The sequence below is a fragment of the Mauremys mutica genome, chromosome 2 (genome assembly GCF_020497125.1).
Source record: "Mauremys mutica isolate MM-2020 ecotype Southern chromosome 2, ASM2049712v1, whole genome shotgun sequence".
NCBI classification, from domain to species: domain Eukaryota; kingdom Metazoa; phylum Chordata; order Testudines; family Geoemydidae; genus Mauremys; species Mauremys mutica.
The window spans coordinates 200466357-200486387 of record NC_059073.1 but is presented as its reverse complement, the minus strand read 5'-3'; the positions used below and the strand labels follow the sequence as shown (position 1 = coordinate 200486387).

General features: G+C 42.7%; 1 protein-coding gene and 1 long non-coding RNA gene across 2 annotated transcripts in view; one reads left to right on the top strand and one right to left on the bottom strand.

The window, feature by feature from the left end:
• GLI3 (GLI family zinc finger 3) overlaps positions 1 to 20031 on the bottom strand; it is a 248411-nt gene that overhangs the window by 18386 nt on the left and 209994 nt on the right. The window lies entirely within an intron of this gene.
• Positions 546 to 6486, top strand: LOC123362611. The gene is made up of 3 exons (XR_006576499.1): positions 546 to 693; positions 4658 to 4734; positions 6365 to 6486. It is a non-coding gene; the product is annotated as an uncharacterized LOC123362611 (long non-coding RNA).

The following is a 20031-nucleotide window of genomic DNA, read 5'->3' as shown; positions in this document are numbered from 1 at the left end:
AGGTAAGGAAGTATTAGTAGCCCCATGTCACAGATGGGGAACTGAGGCACAGAGAGGGTAAGCGACTTCCTCAAATGGCTAAGTGGATTTGAAAAGGGCATTGCCCTTCTAGAGATGTGGCCATGCAGCACTTATGCAAGTGCCCATTCTTGTTTCCTCCTCAGAGGTTGAGTCCATGACTCATCACTGCTCCCCGCTGCCATATTAGGCAGTCAAGCAACGAGGAGATGACATCAGAACGACTGCGCCTCCACAACATCTCATTATAGGATGGCAGGCCTCCTCCCTGACAACTGGTGAGAGATGGAATGAACCACATAGATGGAAGACAGCTCTGAAAAGGAGCCAGAATGTAGAGATGGGCCTACCAGACCACAGATATCCCCCTGACAATGGAAATCACAGAGGAAAGCAAAAATTGTGTGTATGTGGGATCAGACCTTGCTACCACAAATGCACCCAGGGTAGAATTTTTATAAATGATCCAACTGGTAAAATCCAGCCCCTCCCTTTCCTCTCCAACCTTTGCAGCTGTTCTGCAGGGGACACTGCATTCCTTAAAATTGAGGTCTCCATCTCCCACCGACTGTAGAAGTTCTGCATCACTTGCCTGGAAAGCAAGTATGGATCCTTCCTGTCCTTTTTCTATCACACTGGCAAGCCTCAGGAGCAGGCAAGCCCTGAACAGCCAAGGTAAGCAGCAACAAGAGACCAACATCCCCTTCACTGCTCTATAAAGATGAGTATTTGACCCATGTCCTTAAGGGGGCATAAGCACTTAAGCCATTTTTAGTCATTAAGATGGAAGAAGCACATAAGCTGCTTTATGTCCTTATGGTGGTATAAGCTTTTAAGCCACTTTTAAGTTCTTAAAGCCAAATGCAGCCTATTGCCATACATTGAAAAATGTGATCTTAGATACATGCCTGCCAAGAAGTTCCAATTAGCAGTATTCCGAAGTGTAGCAATTTTTTTTTCTTTTTATAGTGAAAAACATTTCCCAGGTGCTCAAAATTCCAAAATTACTAGAGTGATTTGCTCTGTACATTTACTAATATTTTTTAAATCAAATAATTACATAAAGTTTCATTAAAAAAGGTGTCTCTTACAGAAACTTATTAGCATGTGAAAACCAGGAGGTATAATTTAAACCACTCTATAGACTTGAACACCATACGGTATCTGTATGAGTGATGCCACTGTAATACATGCACTAAACAGCATAGGATGTTTATACAGTAAGTTCACATAGGGTAGGGTACACACAGGTATTCAGACATTTGAAATCAGTGGGACATAGGCATCTAAGTACTTTGATGAATCCCACCCATGGCTGTCAACCCTCTACATCAAGACAAAAAGAGTCAGCTCAACTGGAATTGTGGTTAATTTAAAGTCAGGTGCCATGTCAACTTTTTATTACTCTCTGTTGTTAATGTTACTCTTCCTGATTCCTAGCGTAGTTCCTTGAGGATTGGTTAAGTTGAAGAGAACAGCCAGTGAAGAGCGGAGGGAGGAGAAAGATCAAAATTAGAAACCCAAGTGGAATGAGAAGTAACGATGAGTTATAACCAAACAAGAAGGCCAAAAGAATTAAATGGAAGGGGCTCAGATGCACATGGAGAGTGGGAGGGACAACAAGCAGGTGTGCATTTCAAACAGTTGAATGGTAAGGAGATGAGGAGAGAAGGTAGCATTAGGAAATGCTGGATGATAGGAAAAGCAATGGAAAGCAGGAATTGAAGAGCGAGGGCTGGGAATGAGATAATGCAACAATTAGAAGTTAAAGTAGTAGTGGGGAAGACTCAGAGAACTCACAGGGAACAGAAGAGAAAGTAGCAGTGGAAAGAAACACACTGGAGATCAGGAAGGGTCTGTGTGTGCTGCAAAGTTCACTAAACAAAGAGAGACAAAGAAGGAGGGAGAAGGAAAGTGGACACAGTCATGTGAGAAGCATATACACGGGCACAGTTAGTGCCCCAGTCCCAGTTTAACCACAGGGACACTTTAATCTAGCACTAAAAGAGATAAAAATATGATTTTAGTCATACCACTAAGCTTTTACATAAGTGTTAAGTAAAGCTGATTTACCTCAGTGAAGTTCCTCTTTCCCCTTGTGCAGTATGCTGGGGACTGGTTGGTTGCCATCCTGTCCCCAGTGTCCTACAAGCATAGGCTGCATTTGAGTGGTGCATATGCTTGTAAAATGCATTGGGCTAGGCACTATGAGCTAGATTGTGCCCAGCCTGGTGAAAGTGGGCAAGGGAGGAAACAGAGTGCAAGAAGCCTTCTTCTTCCATCTTGTTTGACCCCATTGTCCTCTGCACAGGTGCCAAGCATGGTTCTAATTCTTTCCCCCAATCATTCCCCAGTGACAAATACTATGCAAATCTATTCTCCCTCCAAAAGGACTAAGAGCGATAAGGGACACAGCTTCCCCCGACCCCATCAGACAATAGTGCTGACCTCAGGTGCATGTGGGAAAGCACGCAGCAATCTGTCAAGGTGTGGGGGGTCTCAGTGGTTGCTTTATGCTTCAGGAGGCATAGTGACTGAAAGGCAGAATTCCTCCACAAGCTTCTCCTTGGGCAGCTTCCCTCTTCAATGCCCTCCACCATGGCACAAGACAACCACAGCCTTTTATTATCCTTTAACGCCTGTAGTACAAAGGAGACCATTGGCCACAATCCCAATCAGGGCCCCACAAGAAACAAGGAACACAGGGGTTGGATAGGGGAGGAGGAAGCTGTCAAATACAAGCCATTTTAACATACATTTACATTTTGGGATGGTCACTCTAAATAGACAAACTAAGAGTCCTAACGCCCATTCTCCCAAGCCATCGTGAACTGGAGGATTTGTAATTGTTGCCACAGCAGAAATGGGTCTTGAGTAGTGTTGTTATTGACATGCAAACTCTTGTTATTAAACAGGAACATGTTATATAATAATATAAAAGACACATCCCAGCAGGGCTGTTTTCTTCTTGCCTGTGTTTCTGTTGTCAACATAGATCTCATTATTTTTCTTCACTTTCCTGTAATAACAAAAAGCATTCTCAATTTTATAAGTTAAAAATGTTTCCTATTTGCTAATCTGTGTGTGTGTGGGGGGTGATTCTGCTCCAAAATTTAAATCTTTTTCTTCTGTTCTCTATCAGTCAATTCTGCAGTTGTCTTTGTTGCCCATCAATAGGTTAAACATATCCAGCTTGTATGTTTAAATGCTAAAGACAGAGAAGTCCCCAAGGATACGTCAATCGTTGGCCCATGTACAAAGAAAATACTGTATTTTGCTCTGAAGAGCTCTCTGTGGCAATTTAAGCACAGTGAGACAGACACAATATCCTGGAGAGAGCAAAACCTGCCTTATTACATTCCTGACCCAAGAGAAAGGATCTGCCCTTAGGATATAAAGGGAATCAGTGGGGAGAGGAGGGGAAGAGAGAGAAAAGTTACCTAATTGTAAAACTAAAGACAGTAGTTCATAATATAGCATTTCCTTTCTTTTAATCTCTGATATCGTAGTTATAAAGTATGTATAGGACACAACATGAATAAGGAAAACATATTTTGCTGTTTAGGCTGAAGAGGGATTCCTTGAGACTGTGTTTTAGGTTTCCGTGTTTTTATATAAGCTTTGGGATTTTAGGGAGGGGGGTAACATGATATTATAAGGATTCTTTCCCAATAAGATCACATCTTGTTCTTGTTTCATTTGACATACCTTCATTCACATAGATAATATGCCAAGTCCGCTAACAGCAAAATGTTGCTCAGTAAAGGTGGCATTTTACAATTCTTCCTTGATTTCCTGTGCAAGTCCAGGTAGACATAAAGCGATGGGCAAAAACTCTGTTTTTACTTCTTAATATCAAAGGTTTATTGAACGAGCATCTGCCGTAATCTCTGCAACAACTGGTGTGGATGTTAATCGTTTTACGGCTATATAAAAGCTACTTTAATGGGTTCTCAGTTCTGTTTCTACTCTGATGTTCCCTCACATGACATAATCTAAAACTAAAGTGCGATCTCTCAGGGAAGAGTGTTACATTCTTACATTATTAACTGGGAGGTTAATAGAGGAAGCTGACATTTTAAGGAGTTCAGAATCTCTTTTCTTTTTATTTCTGGAAAGAATCTTACAATATACTCAGGAACTGCTGTGAGAGCTAAGCCTTGCCAATCCCTTTTGTACTGAAGTTTATATTGTATGTGCATGAGTCCAAAAAGAGTGTCAGAGCTTCCATATTTTGTGAAACTAAACAGAACGCTCTGCCCTCACCCCATCCCCAATAGCCCTAATTTGGGGATCTTCTGGATATGATGCTAAAGTCCATCTATTTGAATGGGCACTGTCAGAGAGCGGAAAGTGGGCTTTCTGTCTAGTGGGAAGGTGTGATGAGGGTGTTGAAGCTCCACTGGCTACCACATGACTGGGGGTATGTTGGAAAAAAGTTCTGCTGCTTTGGGGTAAAATTTTCCCATTTTCAGACATGACTTAGGCACTTAGAAGGCTAAATTCCTTTGATTTGGAATGAGATATAGGCTCCCAAGGGCCTAAATCTCTCTTGAAAATGGGGTTTAGGCTCCTAAGTCATTTAGGCACTATTGAAAATTTTACCTTTGGTCAATTTTAACAATCTTCTGTTCTTCAGTGTATTAGATGTGTGTCAGGGTGCGGCGAGCTTTGGATGGTCTCTCTTTGGTGTGGAGCGCGTATAATAAATAACAGGTATTTCATCAATTCAGAATGCCTTGAGCATAACCTAAGAATCACTAGACATACTAGTGGAAAGAAAAGGGACCATGTGGAGGTGATCGCTAAACCCTCTGCCAGTGAAGGATGACTCCACGCTGGCCCAAACAGGCTAGCACCAGGAAGAGTGATAGGGACTGGGACTGTTTGCTCTGGGCTTAGGTTGAGCCAGTGCCCCAGCACCTAGTGCAAGTTATGTGGATTGGCAGAGGCCACTATTCCTGGCTATAACCACTGAAGGAGTCCTGTATCCTACCCCTGGTTGGTGAGCTGGATTTGGGGCAGTCCTCTCAAGTGTGCACACACACACACACACACACACGGTCTAATTACTCCATGAGGGCACCTTGTGTGATGCTGTGCCTGGAGGGTGAAGCAAGGATTCTACACGGATCTACCAGCCTACGCACCTCACAGAGTGGAGCACAGGAGAGCCAGAGCAGGCTTAGTTCTACCATAAGGGAACAGGTCTGTAATAAGTGCACGTAGGGAAGGATTTGCTCATATAAGTAGGTTCTACTCCACACACAGAACTCAGTTCTGGCCTCAGTCACACAGGCACAACTCTCATGGAAGCCAATAGGAACTGCAATCATGGAAGCAAGGGCAGAATTAGGACCATAGCTCGGTGGGGGAGAAACTGCACGACAGCATTCGGCAATGTCTGTGTAATTAAACCACATATTGACCAACTAGAATGAGTGAGCTCATCTCAGAATGCTGCCCAGCAAATACATAATTTAGTTGATGTTATGAGTGACTGAATATGAAAAGATACAGTATAACCTTAGGCTCAAATCCAAGATTCACATCTTTAATGATCTTTGTATATTGGGAATAAAATGGTTGTAGCATGCCACTGTTGTAGTATTTCCAGGAAACCCATGTTTTTACCTACTAAAAAAAATCCACATACTCAGTATCAGATATGAACAATATCTCACTTCTTTCTTTGAAATAAGGAACCCCAGGGAGGAGGTTTGAGCATTGGCCTGCTAAACCCAGGGTTGTGAGTTCAATCCTTGAGGGGGCCACTTAGGGATCTAGGGCAAAAATTGGTCCTGCTAGTGAAGGCAGGGGGCTGGACTCAATGACCTTTCAAGGTCCCTTCCAGCTCTAGGAGATAGGTATATCTCCAACTATTTCATTTCACTATAAAGCTGCATACAACTGTTTGTTAACAAAAACATACATAAAAATAGGCATGTGAACTGTTCCACACACTTAACACAGCTGTAGATTTTAGTGTAACATTTTTTAAAAGTATATATGCAATTTCTAGCTTTTTTAGAGAACTCTGCTTAGTGCAGGGGACAGTAAAGTAATAAGATACAGTATGTCAATAGAGTATTTCATTTTATTTGAAAATACTATGAAAGATGAAAATACCATCCTGGTTTTGTAAAAACATACCATCACCTACTAGGTAGGACAGCTTAATACTTTGGATGTTTTCCTCACACTACTGCAAGAGAGATGACAAAAATTTATAGGTCTCATTCCTGCAGCTGCAGCTCATGTGATTTCAATGGAAATCAGACCTACTGTATATATTAAAAGTGAATTAACGACTTTTTCCATATTGTTCCCCTTTAATAAATTCTAGCCATCATTTCTACTGAAGCCATTTAGACCCTGATCCTGCAAGCTGCTCCGTTCTGGACGACGCTTATGCCAGCAGACAGCCCATTAAAGACTATAAGATTCTGAACGGAGCTCATGGCCGAGCTGAGGCTTAGGCAGCTATTATTGTATCTGTTACTGTACTTTGGTTTCAAACCAAAATAAAAGTAATAATATTTTTCTTAAAACTTCCGCGTTTTCACATTTCACAATGCAGATCAAGCCAACACAGTGAGAAATAAACTCGGAATAGTAAAAATGCAGAAGGGAAAAAAGTTTCAGGCATGAAAACTAATAAATTGCGTTACATAAATTGTGCAACTTTAATGAGAAAAATCTGTTAAAATTACATTGCAGATTAAGGCAAGGTTTTGAAAAAGAGACTCAAGCAGGTTCAGACCAACAGGCTCTTTGAGTTAAAATGTAACCATATATTCCAGCAGCTTTATATCATTTTATATTAGCAGAGACAAACTTCTTAATCCCATGAGCCAATTTATAAATCTAAGAAATGCTATGGTATGATGAAACAAGGCAAAGCTACAGAGTAGTATTTTTAATAAGATTTTTAAGAGTTCCAAGCACCCACACTAGTACAATGGGTGATCTATCTACACGCAGAGGTTAGCAAAGTATATGCTGCCTTAAGAAAATTTTGCTCTACTATTTTACTGAAAATCTTATGCACATAATGAGGGAAAGATAGACAGCAAGGCAAGCAAGGGACAATTAAAGCAATCTGCTATTTAGAGTATGTTAAACATATGTATGTAAACATTGAGCCTATATATGGTACTTGCTGAATGATATGTAATTCTTTTAGTCCAGCAGTTCAGACTTGGACCAGATTCTGCAAAGCCATGAATCTTTCCCATTGCTTTTAATAGTTTGTAACTAATCACTGTACTCCTACCACTGATTCTCTTAGAATAAGAGAGAGGGTGGGTTCCTCAACAGGATTTTCCTGTATAAATCAATAAAAGAACATTATTTTTTTAAAGAGAGTTCTGTCATTCAATATGATCATATCCAAATCATCTACAGAGTGAAAATGTTGGTGCTTCATCTTCAATTTTAGACCTCTAAACAGCAGGGATTCTAAATCTATCTGGACTTTCTTTACAAACTGCAGGTTAAATTAAGTGACAGACACTGATCCACTTTTTGCTAATAAAAAAAAATGGACCAGATCTATCCCAGAACTATGAAGGAAGTGGCCAAGTATTAGGGAAATCGTTAGCAGATAATGTATATATTTAAAACTTGTTTCATGATAGAGGAGATGACAAACGGGAGAGAAGGATAAACAAAATTGCATATGAGACTAAGGTTTACGATTTCAAAAGGGCTAACTTTACTAAATTGAGGCAACTATGTAGGGAAGTGGATTGGACTAACATATTTAGGGATCTAAAGGCGGAAGACGCCTGGGGTTATTTCAGGTTGAAGTTGCAGGAGCTGTCAGAGGCATGTATCCCGAGAAAGAGAAAACGGTTCGTAGGTAGCAGTTTTAGACCGAGCTGGATGAGCAAGCGTCTTAGAGGAGTGATTAAGAAAAAACAGAAAGCGTACAAGGAGTGGAAAATGGGAGGGATCAGCAAAGAAACCTACCTTATTGAGGTCAGAGGGTGTAGGGAAGCAGTGAGAAATGCAAAGAGCCGGGTGGAGATGGACCTAGCGAAGAGGATTAAAACCAATAGCAAAAGGTTTTTTAGCCATATAAATAGGAAGAAAACCAAGAAGGAAGAAGTGGGACCGCTTAAAACTTTAAACGGAGTGGAGATTAGGGATAATCTTGGCATGGCACAATATCTGAACGAATATTTTGCCTCGGTCTTTAATGAGGCTAATGAAGGGCTAAGGAATAGTGATAGAGGGACTGATGGGAATGAAGATATGGGGGTAGACATTACGATATCTGAGGTGGAAGCCAAACTTGAACAGCTTAACGGAAGTAAATCGGGGGGCCCGGATAATCTTCATCCTAGAATATTAAGGGAATTGGCGAGTGAGATTTCAAGCCCGTTAGCGATGATTTTTAATAAATCTCTAAACTCGGGGGTTGTACCGTTTGACTGGAGATTAGCTAATATAGTTCCTATATTCAAGAAGGGGAAAAAAAGTGACCCGGGTAACTACAGGCCTGTTAGTTTAACATCTGTAGTATGCAAAGTCATGGAAAAAATTTTAAAGGAGAGAGTGGTTACGGACCTTGAGGCCGATGGCAACTGGGACAAATTACAGCATGGTTTTACGAAAGGTAGATCGTGCCAAACCAACCTGATCTCCTTCTTTGAGAAAGTAACAGATTTTTTAGACAAGGGAAATGCGGTGGATCTAATATATCTTGATTTCAGTAAGGCGTTTGATACGGTACCGCATGAGGAATTACTGGTTAAATTGGAAAAGATGGGGATCGAAATGAAAATCCAGAGGTGGATAAGGAGCTGGTTAAAGGGGAGACTGCAGAGGGTCGTATTGAAGGGGGAACTGTCGGGTTGGAGGGGGGTTACCAGTGGAGTTCCTCAAGGTTCGGTTCTGGGTCCGATTTTATTCAATCTATTTATCGCTGACCTCGGAACCAAAAGTAGGAGTGGGCTGATAAAGTTTGCGGATGACACAAAGTTGGGAGGTATTGCCAATTCGGAAAAGTATCGGGATATCCTCCAGGGAGATTTGGATGACCTTGTAAACTGGAGTATTAGTAACAGGATGAAATACAATAGTGAAAAGTGTAAGGTTATGCATTTAGGGATGACTAACAAGAATTTTAGTTATAAGCTGGGGACGCACCAGTTGGAAGTAACGGAGGAGGAGAAGGACCTAGGAGTCCTGGTTGATCGTAGGATGACTATGAGTAGGCAATGTGATGTGGCCGCTAAAAAAGCTAATGCGGTCTTGGGATGCATTAGGTGAGGTATTTCTAGTAGAGATAAGGAGGTGCTAGTCCCGTTATATAAGGCGTTGATGAGACCTCATTTGGAGTATTGTGTGCAGTTTTGGTCTCCCATGTTTAAGAAGGATGAATTCAAACTGGAACGGGTACAAAGAAGGGCCACTAGAATGATCCGAGGAATGGAAAGCCTGTCATATGAAAGGAGACTTGAGGAGCTCGGTTTGTTTTCCTTAACCAAAAGAAGGATAAGGGGAGATATGATTGCACTCTTTAAATATATCAGAGGGATAAATACCAGGGAAGGAGAGGAATTATTTCAGCTCAGTGCTAATGTGGACACGAGGACAAACGGATATAAATTGTCAGTCAGGAAATTTAGGCTTGAAATTAGACGAAGGTTTCTAGCCATCAGAGGAGTGCAATTCTGGAACAGCCTACCGAGGGAAACAGTGGGGGCGAAGGACCTCCATGACTTTAAGATTAAGCTAGATAAGTTTATGGAGGGGATGGTATGATAGGATAATGGGTTTAGTCAATAGGTCAATAACATGCCACAATGGTAATTAGTACAAAGGGTCAATGATGGGATATTGTTAACCTTTTTCCAGAGGGTCTGGCTGGAGAGTCTTGCCCGCATGCTCGGGGTTCAGCTGATTGCCATATTTGGGGTCGGGAAGGAATTTTCCTCCAGGGTAGATTGGCAGTGGCCCTGGAGGTTTTTCGCCTTCCTCCGAAGCATGGGGCAGGGGTCGCTTGCTGGTGGATTATCTGCTACTAGAAGTCTTTAAATCATGATTTGGAGCATTCAACAGCAGAGTCAAGGGAGAGAATTAGTTCAGGAGTGGGTGGATCGGCTTATGTGGCCTGCATCTTGCAGGAGGTCAGACTAGATGATCATAATGGTCCCTTCTGATCTTGAATTCTATGATTCTATGAACCTACTGTAATACCTATAGGTAATAAAAGAAACACTGTGTTATCTTCAATAGCATCATCCATGCTTGGGCTTTTTCTGCTATCTATTTAGAATTACTCTCTCAAGCTTTTGTAAGGTTTCTCTTTTGAGCTTGTCATATAACATGGGTCAGGGCTTATAACGTCGGCATCCACTGACTCTTGTGGCTATAGTTACATCCCTCACCCAGCACCGGCCACTCCTCCCAACAAACATCGCCGTCAGTTCTACAATCAGCCCTCAGCACTCTCCCACCATCGCTGCTGCACCCCCAAACCACAGTCCAACTTCCCATTTTTTCTTTCCATGACAACACCCAAAACCATCTGTGGGCATGTCACCTGTCTTGTTCACTATGCATGTAAAGCCACCAAGGGAAACTGTGAAGCATTTTATTAATATGTCGATGAGACTCAGATAGAATGGGTGGAATCCTGGCCTCATTGAACTTAATCGGAGTTTTGTCATCGACTTCAATAGGGCCAGGATTTCACCTGTTAAGGCTCCTTTCCAGGGAATTTGGACAGAGGTGTTTCCCTGATTTCCCAAGAAACAGGGACTGAGATGAAGGCTAACTGGCTCAGGATCAATGGGTGTGATATTTGTTAGGAGTGGGAAGCATTTTGAGGAATTGATGGGGATTGCATCCACTGTGAGAGCATCTGTCTTCAGTTTGTCAAAGTGGCGTTCAATCTTGGGGTCTTGCTGGTCTCACCTTTCCTCCCAGACTCTCAGACATAAGCAGTGACCACTAATACTTCCTTTCATCTGTTGCATTCCTTCTTCTCAGATACAGACTACAACACAGTAATCCTTGCCTTGCCAGCTCAAAGCCCGATTACTGCAACACACTCTGCCTAAGGCTACTGATAAGTGTCAGGTAGCACAGACCACAATTGCCTGCCATATATAGGAGAGAACTGAAGAGCATATATTTCTGTTAATTCACTATTATATAAAACCCTAGCTAATGTAGGTCTGGGTTATCTCAATGATCATCCCTCTCTCTATGCCCTCTTGTGGCCACTGGAATTTGACAGGAATGTGCTAGCCTAGGAAGAAATCTGCAGGAGCCAATGGAAGGGCATTCTTGGTGACCAGCCTGTGGCTTTGTAATGCTTCCTCATCCAAAAGCCATCAGAGCCTGAGCCTGGTGCCTTTAGTATGTGATTTGTTCAGGCTTTTTACTAACTCTTAAGGGTTGGACTCCCCTTGGCAATTAATTTCCTGGCTGGTAACCTACTGGCTCTGATCCATTCAGAGAAAAGTGGTTCTATTGTACAGAAGTATAGGTAAGTGTGCAAGGCATATGCTCCCTGTTTGAAAAAAAATGTAGTATTCTCTTAATTTGAACCAGAGTGGTCATACTTAAAAACTTGCTAATAGTCACAGATAACTAAATAAACTCAATATTGTCAGTACTCCTTAAACTGAGCATACAGAAGTATAAGGAATAGTACAAATACTGAGGTGCTGTTGTGGCAAAATTGGAATGTTTTAAAGTGCAAAAATCATAGGTAAACGGTGCACTGATACTAGCTATATAAATGCAGTAAGAGAATTAGTAGTAATAATGTTAAGGATGATGGTTTTAACATTAGTTTGCTGCATTTAATTTCTCTGATTTTAAGAAACAATAAAATGAGAGAAAAAGCAAAGCCTTAACCGAAGCAACCCTAACTCAGGAATCCTAAACTCAGGAAGCCTCTCAAGAAAGGCAACATAGAAGACTATGTCTTAACTCACCCACGGTCCCCCATGCTCCAAGATGCAAAGGTGGGTGCAGATTTTATTTGACTTCACTGCTGTCTGCATTGCCCTATTCCTATCCAGCCCTGCTATGGGGGCTTGGGTGAACTTCAGCCACGTACGGTAATTAATGTAAGTGACAACTGCATAATAGAATCACATGGAATAATGAGCATTTAGAGGCCTGATATTTATGGAGCCTGATCCTGTTCTCTTTGAAAGGTACGTCAAAACACTCACTAAATTCGGTGGAAGTTGGATGAGGCCCATGGTTGGAGAAAAGCACTGTTGGGGGTAAGTTGCTAACGAAAAGGAATGGATGGAACTAGCTGAGCTGTTTAACCTTCTCCTTCCACCTGAAAATTTAGTATGTTCCCACCTGCTGTCCTGCTGCTGCTGTTCATTCTTTTAGTGCTTTCTTGAAACATGTAGGAGAGGATAAGCCTAATGAGCGGGAGTGTCAGCACAATATAAATTACTGCGAGGGAAAACTTGATGCATGGCTCGGGATGTGAAAGAGGAATGTCCACCACTGTTTGTGATTATGGATCACATCACAATCTAATAGCAATTTTTACTTAATCAATAATTTCCATGCTGAACAGACAGCCCTGTTACAGAGAATCGACAAGCAGGTACTGATAGCGACAAGCCTTGTTATTAATCTTTACCCTGCCAGCTTATCAGCCAAACTACTGTAAAAAGCACCACCAAGATGGATTTAAAAGCAGGTTTTCTTTCTTTCTCTTGTTTTTTGTTCCTCATCCTTCCTCCCCCCACTTGCAGATACAAAATGTTACATACACTTTATATACTAAGTTTATTTGAGGAACCCGGGGCTTGAATTACACCAAAAGGCAATTCATATTAAGCAATTTCACAAATCAGTGGGACCTAGACCAGCGCTCAGTGTTAGCCATTATAGGCTAATAAATCATACTTTCTCTTTGAGATGTCAATCGCCAAAGTGCTTTGTAAAAATGTTGGCATCTGTAATTCAGCAAAGCCTTTTCATCTTGAAATAAGATGCTCCAGACTGATAACAAGAATAATCCTCTCTTGATCAAAAAAAAAATCTGCATTTTACCAATTAAAGCTGCTGCCAGAAGCCAAAAGGAGCAGCATTGAGACTCCACTGAAGTTTATCTCTGCTAAACACAAGGAGGAATACAGTTAGAGCTTTGTTTCATTTTCAGCTTGACTACTTTATCTCACTCTAAGAACTGCAGCATCTCAGCCCAATGATACATGTAAGAATGGTATATGCAGACCTCATACCTACAGTACAAGCCACCAAACTTACCCACTCCTGACAAAAACACCACCCATTCATTTTCTAGATTAGATACCCAGCACCTTGAAGAAAAGTCACACGTGCATAAACGCTTCAGATCAAAAACACTGAATAAAAGGATCAGGATAAAACACAGGATAAAAGGATCCGCTGCTTGTTTCTATTAAGAGGTTACACAAACAAAAGGTTCTGAAAAAAAGATAGAATAAAGGGAACAGAGCAACTGAAACTTTAGTGTCAAATTCTTAGAACTATCTAAAATGCGTCAGCTAAATTTAACTGCATACCCACAAGCCTACATTTGCCCTTCTAAAATTGCCATTTCTATGCATGATCAAGCATTTACACACGTAATAACTTGGTCGACACAGATTAAGTTTTCCCAGGAGCAATCACTACACGCGCAAACCTTTCAGGCACAGTTTGGGTGGCCAATGTGGAAAATGGGGCCCTCATATCAAAGATTTTGAAGCTAGCTTTTCATGTGTGCACTGTGGCGCAAACTCTGCCTTCTACCCTGTAGGCACATGTGGGAGACAAAGCACAGCAGAAACACCGCATTTCCTCCGATGGATGTGGGGTGCCAGACAGTGAAGAACTTGCACTAGGTGGATACTACACTATTTTATGGCAGAGCCAAGCTCTACAGCAACTTTTTGCACAGGAGTGAATTTCAACCAGGATAAATCTGCTGGTCCAGGTCCCCTATGGTGGGGATGGCAGTAAGTTGGGCCTACTGTGCTCTTCCCAACACTCTGGACTAGCAGATACAATCAGTTATGCACCAGCTATGATACATGGGTGCTGAATAGTTCATTGCTCTGCCCCATGCCTTTTCAGCACATTTGTCTAAGCACTGTTTATTCAGGCAGGATATTCAGGATTTGGTCCTCAACCGCTATTTCACACACGGAATAAACATTGGAAATCACCTGACTAGTGTAACTAAAACAAGAAAGGAGTTGCCATGGTGACTGCACAGCCACCCAAACCCACCACTGGACATGCAAAATAATATTCATTTCCACAAGAATCCCCTATATGTTTTTGCACTCAAAAAGCACAACCAATCCGCTTGCTCATTATCATACCTGGTCCTTCCCATCTGTGTGCCCACTTGTGCTACTTAAACTGCGTTTTGCAGCTCATGTTTCCTTTCAGTTTAACTGGCTCCAGCAACGCAAACAAAAGGCAGTAGTAGGTTAACAACAAGTTTTACTGATGCTGAAAGAGAAATGCTAATTATAGAGCAATTAAAATTGAAATGATTACACGTCTCTCTCTCTCTAAATCCCCTTTTAATTCCTCACAGATTAGGGTGATTTTTTTATTTGTAACCCTCTTTCTATTTAAAAAATAAAAGCAACCAGAGCAACCCAACCTTTTTTCCCCTCGCTGGTGCACTGAAGGCCATACTCCACATAGGGATACTCAGGGCTACCAGCTTACACACACTATGTAATAGACCACTTAGGGAACCTGAATCAAAGTCCACTGGCATCAGTGGTGAGTATTTCCACTGTTTCCACTGGGCTTTGGATCAGGCCTCCAGTGAGTAAGAAAGTGTAGCTAATATAGCAGTGCTTACTCTAAACACAGCCCTGGGCTGCAAAAGGCATGAACGTCTAATACACAGGCTGCCTGAAGACATTTTGAAGATGGACAGGGGATGTGCCAGGCCCTCAAGGCTACTGACTTTGCATGCTGCACGTGGAAAACAGCTGTGTAGCAGCCATTAAGTGAGTCTGGAGTTACTTAGCCTTGAAACCAAGAGCACTTACACAGTTACTTTTGATAGGGGTTAGAGGTCCGGGATGTAATTTACTAGTATAGTTTTTCAACAAAACATTCTATACTATATGCCTAACAGAGAACGTGTGTCAGAGAGAGCACAAGTGCGTTGGGCAGAGATGTGCCTTTTTACGCTCTAGAAAGCATGTTGGTGCTCTAAACAACAACTCCACACAAATACACTCTAGCTGTGCAGTTGGCAGACTGTGCCATATGAACCTGTGCAAGAAGGGGAGTGTGATTTCCCCATAATCATTTTTTTAAAAACAAACTCGGGGGGCAAGGGAGGGACTCAAAATCTAAGCACTAAAAATTCAGCAGAGACCCTCTATGCATGTGCCTCCCCTTACTATCATCCTAGATCTGGAGACAGCTACAAAACACAGAAGAGGTGTTGAAAAACCTTTCCATTGCTCTCTCTTACCTCTAAAAAGCTCCCCATCCCCTCAACCCCATCATCAAGTTCAGGATCTGGATTCGACTCAGGTCACCCTACTGTGAAAAAGATTTCCCTTATATGTAGTATTAATTGTCCACATTTTGAAAATGAGCGAAGTTCATACCCAACAAGGGAAAAACAACATTGCTAGTTATAGATAAAACGTTCCACCTAGAAAATAACAATTAAAATAATGGTCAAATCTATTCTTCAGTCATTTCAACTGAAAGGAAATGTACCTGAGCTCTTCAGGGCAAGGGCTGTCATGTTTTTACACTGCCAAGCACAATGAGTTTCTGACCTAGTGGAGGCCGCCAGGTGATACTGCAATATAACTGAATAAAATAATTGCAAAGCACACTGAAAACAGTCCTTTCAAATAAAAAATACATTAAATACATGTGTGTCATTAGGCTCCTTTAGATCGTTTAGACCCTCAATTCCTGGGGCCATGCCAGTACCACATGCGCTGTCAGCGCTGAAGAAAAGAAAGAAAGAATACAGCAGATGACTAACCACATTTGAAAAGGGCTGTATTTGTAACTGCCTATTTAAAATAAGATGCTAATAAACAGCTAAATTGTTGTCAGTGGAACCCTGCCGTCCTGGTCCACGCAGGTCTGTTTGTTCCATTGGCCATAAGATTTTCAAGAACCTGTTCTTGAATGTGCACACAGGTGCGTCTCACATGCTCAGTCACAGCCTGACCCTGCAATGTCTTAATCATGCGAATAGTTCTTATCCATGCCAGTAACCTGCCCCTAGTCACAGCATGGGGAATGGAGTCCCTTCCAGGCCCTGGAACACTGTAGGTAGCTAAGGGAAGCTCTGTCCAATCCCTGCCCACCACAGCCATTTCGAAAGGGAACAGAAGCAGCACCAGGAGGCAGTGCAGAAGCAGAATAGCCAAGATTTTCAAAAGTGATTAGTGATTTCCAGTGCCTCAATTTTTGGGTTCCCAACTTGAGTCACCCTAAAGGGGCCTGATATTCAGTGGATGAGTGCTTAGTAGTGTTTGAAAAACCAGGCTTCATTTAAGATGTCTCAGATCAGGTATCCATAGATTGCGGCACCCCAAATCACTAGTTACTCCTGAAAAGCTTGGCCTATATGTCCTGGTGGGTAGCCCCGCTCTGGGGGCATGGGCTGGCTTTGGGGGCTGAACCCCCTGCTTCTTTTGTGAGAGCGAGGTGCAACCCTCTGCCTCAAAGGAAGAATCTGGAGGAAAGTCAACGAAAGAAATGCCACATGTTGGTTCTTCTGAAAGGCTCCAATACCTGGCAAGTCCTATTGGGTACAGGCCATTTTGCATATCGTAGATTGGCCTTTGTAAATATTAAGGGCCAGATTGTGGCTGCCCCTTGTGTATATGCCAAGAGGTGTGCATAATGTGCAAGCAGCCTTCCCATTACCTGCACACAAGTGCTAGTCACAATAGCAGGTTTGCATTCAGTGGAGTGCAAGGGCAGTGGTATCTGTTCACCCTCAGGGGAGCAAATCCAGCAGCCTAGCCCTGCCAATGCACAGGAAGAATTCAAAAAACTAAAATGTAAAATGTATGCTGTCAGTCTGAGTTTAGGGCTTCTTGATCTCATATAATCAAACACAAGAACCGTAAGAGGATTTTACTGCTGTGCGATTAAGGGGAAAACACTAACCAAAATAGGTCTATAGTTCTTCAAGTATAACTATTTGTGTTTTCAAATAAAAGAATAATTATCATCAAGGCTACACAGCAAGCGGGGGAGGGAAGAGAAACAGTGTTGCCTTTTTCTGATTGCCATTGCGTTAATATTTAAACAATAACTTCAGTCGTTTCCTTTAAGGATAATTTTCCTCAACAATTTTTAATCTTTAATGTCTATCCCCTTTGCAATATTTTGTTCTTTCTAGTCTCACTGATTTCTAGGGGGTGGGATGGGAGGAAGACAAACTGCAACAAAAAGCAGGTTTAAAAAAATATACAGTATCTTATTAGCTTCTGGGCGTTGGAGAACATTTATCAAATATTTAAAACAAACTTGAGCTCAGCTAAGCCCAATTATAATATCTCGCTGGGCAGAGAAATTAATTAAACAGCTGCATGATAAAGAACCCAGCAGCAAACTGAAGTGTTAAAATAAATAAGTTTTTTTTTTGAAGGATGTACAGAAGAAAGGATGTAACACACATGTTCAAACAGTAATGGAAGTAAGCAAGCTTTTCAGGAGTGCAATGTACCTGGCAGGCGAACATAGCCCAGGCCCTAATACTGCTCTCCAACTTTGTGATTTGCTAATGTGAAACACATGCATCCCTTTTGCACCAAGTTCAAATAACCCTGGAATTCCAGCAGTGTACCTCAGCGACTGAACCAGAACAAGGGCAGAACTTGTCAGGATTTAAGAGCTTTCAGCAAAACCCTTCAATTGCAGCTGGCACCCTATTCCATAGAAGGATATCAATTATAGATAGTGACTTGCTTTAGCAGGGCAGTCGGTACTGTCAGACACGAGATAGACAACCATGAAGAATCATGAATCTTTCTATTAACTGTTGGGGGGAGGAGGGCAGGATGGACAGGTGCTATAAATAAAGCACAGCATCTGAATGGTTTAACACCTTGCCTCTTGGTGTAAGTATCATGAAAATTTAACCATGCTGAGTTCTAAGTGGCACACACCACTTGAAAATATGAACCATTGAAATTGTTACAGTGTCAGATCCTCTGGGGTGGGTCCACAACACCTCTTTTGTGTATATTTTTATTTATTTATTCATAGCAAGTAAAGTTCTGTTCATAAATTCAGTAAGAAAACACCATCTCTTGGAGCCCGCTCCTGCTTTTGTTGAGTACCCACAATTCATACTAATGGCAGTGGAAATTAGGATACACAAGCAGTGCAGGAAAAACAGTATCAAATAGTGATTAGTATGCCTAAGATTTAGATTTAATTGTGCTGTACATATACACACATACATAGTCTGTGTGTATGTTATATAATCTACATTGTAGCAGAGCACCAGCTCTACTATAATTAAAGTTGAGAAGTTTCCTGTTAAAATCTCTATAGACATAGTATGTGTGCCTATGTGCATGCGCACACACACTACTTGATTCTCCTATTGATACTCCAGTGTAAATCAAGAGTAAATTCACTGGTCAATAGAATTCACTGAAAGAGCAACAAAGAGTTCTGTGACACCTTATAGACTACTAGACGTATTGGAGCATAAGCTTTCGTGGGTGAATACCCAGTTCGTCAGACGCATGTGGTGGAAATTTCCAGAGGCAGGTATAAATATGCAGGCAAGAATCAGTCTAGAGCAGGGGTCTCAAACTCAAATGACCCCGAGGGCCGCATGAGGACTAGTGCATTGGCCCGAGGGCCGCATCATTGACACGCCCCCTTGCTGCCCCTGGCCCCGCCCCTGCCCTGTCTCTTCTCCACCTCTTCCCCTAAGCGCGCGCAGTTTTAATAAATATATACACTCAGTAATGCACCTCACTCAAAGGACAAAACACGCACTTAGATTTACTGCCTAAGGCTCTGGGAGGGAGTTTGGGTGAGGGAGGGGGTCTGGAGTACAGGCCCTGGGCTGGAGTTTGGGTGGGGGAGGGGGTCTGGAGTGCAGGCTCTGTGCTCGGTGCAGGCTCCAGGCTGTGGCAGGGGGTGGAGGTGCAGGCTTTGGGACGGAGTTTGGGAATAGGAGGGGGTGCAGGGGTGAGGGCTGTGGGGCTGAGGGTGAGGGGTTTGAGGCATTGGAGAGGCTCGGGGCATTGGAGAGTCTCAGGACTAGGGCAGGGGAAGGGCAGCCTGCCCTGGCCCTAGTGCAGGGGGGCGCTAGGACCCTGCGGCAGCAGGTGATGCCGGAAGCCGGCATAGCGGAGGAGTGGAGTCAGCCTGAGCTCCCAGGCAGGCTCCCCGGCGGTGAGGGGGCAGCAAGTGGGGGCCGGGAGACACTGGGGGGAGGCGCGTGGGGGCGGCAGGTGGGGCCAGGGGAGAGACCCGGCCCCAAACATTGGGGAGCAGCGCGCGGGGAGCTTAGGCACAGAAAATAACTCAGAGAGGGGGGCGGGGGTGAGGGGAGTTTGGCGGTGACAGGAAGTAACTGGGGGAGCTCCGCGGGCCGCAGGGAAGAGCTCCGAGGGCCGCATGCGGCCCGCGGGCCGCATGTTTGAGACCCCTGGTCTAGAGATAACGAGGTTAGTTCAATCAGAGAGGATGAGTCTTTGTTTAATCCTGAGCTGATGGTGTCTGCTATGTACATTGGCCAAACTGGATAATCCCTCCATAAAAGGATAAATGGACACAAGTCTTATATTAGGAATGGCAATATACAAAAACCTATAGGAGAACACTTCAATCTCCCTGGACACACAATAGCAGATATAAAGGTAGCCATCCTGCAGCAAAAAAACTTCAGGACCAGACTCCAAAGAGAAACTGCTGAACTTCAGTCCATTTGCAAATTTGACACCATCAGCTCAGGATTAAACAAAGACTGTGAATGGCTAGCCAACTACAGAACCAGTTTCTCCTCCC